The sequence below is a fragment of the Salmo trutta genome, chromosome 2, assembly GCF_901001165.1.
Source record: "Salmo trutta chromosome 2, fSalTru1.1, whole genome shotgun sequence".
NCBI lineage: Eukaryota > Metazoa > Chordata > Actinopteri > Salmoniformes > Salmonidae > Salmo > Salmo trutta.
The window spans coordinates 13,519,353-13,521,642 of record NC_042958.1 but is presented as its reverse complement, the minus strand read 5'-3'; positions in this window follow the sequence as shown (position 1 = coordinate 13,521,642).

Genomic DNA, 2,290 nt, shown 5'->3' with positions numbered 1-2,290 from the left:
TGCACCTGGCACCTACTACCATACCCTGTTCAAAAGCACGTAAATCTTTCATCTTGCCCATTCACCCTCCGAATGACACACATACACAATCCATGTCTCAATTGTCTGAAGGCCTAAAAATCCTTCTTTAACCTGTCTCCTCCCCTTCATCTAAACTGATTGAAGTAGATTTATTAACAAGTGACATCAAGAAGGGATCATAGCTTTCACCTGGATCCACCTGGTCAGTCTATGTCATGGAAAGAGCAGGTGTTCCTAATGTTTTGTACACTCAGCACCCTATTAGCAGCCTAGGAAGTGAGCTCCTGTAAATATGTACATATTTTAATATTTTTAAGTGGTTTAAGTTCTGCTTTTTTTATCAGCTGCTTTGTTTTTGATAACATTGAGTTTTGTTTCATTATTTTATTTTATTTGTATGATTTCATTGTTGTTGTTTTTTTTAAATGATGTGTCTGGACACTGTACCAGCTTTTTAGTTTTACCTGGCTGCTGGTTCCGGATCTTTTAAAAACATAAACTGAAGAGTCACCTGAAGCTTGAGGGGAATGGGATATGCAGTAGAGGAATGCAGTGCTGAGGCGGAGGGCTCGTAGTGAGGATGACTGGCTACAACTATGAACTGTGTGGTGTGCTTTCTAGCCACCTGAGCAGCTGAAGCATAACCCAAGTGGGTGCCATACATTGTGAAGGAGAAGTCCAGTGGCTACACTACTCTGGTTCCTAGAGTAGCCCTCTACAAGATTGTCACCAGACTCTTCATCAACCAACTCCCTGAGCAACTTCCTCTGATCAAGCCATGAACTGTCCCTCTCCATCTTTGGAGGATGCATGCATTCAAAGACGTGATAGCTAGGCTACTCATGGTGATGTATTGGTTGTTCATTTTTTTATTTTGAAGCATTTTGAGATTGTAATGAATAACGCTATAGAATTGTCGTACATTATCATCATTATCCCTTCAGGAAACACCAAGAGCTGAAAGTGTCATTAGACCCCTCAAGATATTTCTCACATCTTAAAGGGGCAATGTGCGTTGGCTACATCCAAATGTTCATTTTTTTATGAACGATATTATCAGGATAAGGTAAGACCCAGATGCAGACCATGTCGAAGTAACAATGTTTATTACAGCAACAGAGGCAAAGGTACAGGACGACAGGCAGGCTCAGGGTCAGGTCAGGCAGAGGTCGGAAATCCAGAGACGGGGCAAAGGTAAAGGACAACAGGCGGGCTCAGGGTCAGGGGCAGGCAGAGTGGTGAGGCAGGCGGGCTCAGGGTCAGGGGCAGGCAGAGTGGTCAGGAGGGCGGGCTCAGGGGCAGGGGCAGGCAGAGTGGTCAGGAGGGCGGGCTCAGGGGCAGGGGCAGGCAGAGTGGTCAGGACGGCGGGCTCAGGGGCAGGCAGAGTGGTCAGGCGGGCGGGCTCAGGGTCAGGCAGAGTGGTCAGGAGGGCGGGCTCAGGGGCAGGGGCAGGCAGAGTGGTCAGGAGGGCGGGCTCAGGGGCAGGCAGAGTGGTCAGGCGGGCGGGCTCAGGGTCAGGGGCAGGCAGAGTGGTCAGGCAGGCGGGCTCAGGGTCAGGGGCAGGCAGAGTGGTCAGGCGGGCGGGCTCAGGGTCAGGGGCAGGCAGAGTGGTCAGGCAGGCAGGCTCAGGGCCAGGACAGGCAGAGTGGTCAGGCGGGCGGGCTCAGGGTCAGGCAGAGTGGTCAGGCAGGCGGGCTCAGGGGCAGGCAGAGTGGTCAGGCGGGCGGGCTCAGGGTCAGGGGCAGGCAGAGTGGTCAGGCGGGCTCAGGGTCAGGGGCAGGCAGAGTGGTCAGGCAGGCGGGCTCAGGGTCAGGCAGAGTGGTCAGGCAGGCGGGCTCAGGGGCAGGCAGAGTGGTCAGGCAGGCGGGCTCAGGGTCAGGAGCAGGCAGAGTGGTCAGGCGGGCGGGCTCAGGGTCAGGGGCAGGCAGAGTGGTCAGGCGGGCTCAGGGTCAGGGGCAGGCAGAGTGGTCAGGCAGGCGGGCTCAGGGTCAGGGGCAGGCAGAGTGGTCAGGCGGGCGGGCTCAGGGTCAGGACAGGCAGAGTGGTCAGGCGGGGGGGCTCAGGGTCAGGACAGGCAGAGTGGTCAGGCAGGCGGGCTCAGGGTCAGGACAGGCAGAGTGGTCAGGCAGGCGGGCTCAGGGTCATGTCAGGCAAGGGTCAAAACCAGGAGGACGAGAAAAGAGAGACTGGGGAAAAGCAGGTGCTGATACAAAAACCCCTAGTTGCCTTGACAAACAAGACAAACTGACAACAGACAAACAGAGAACAC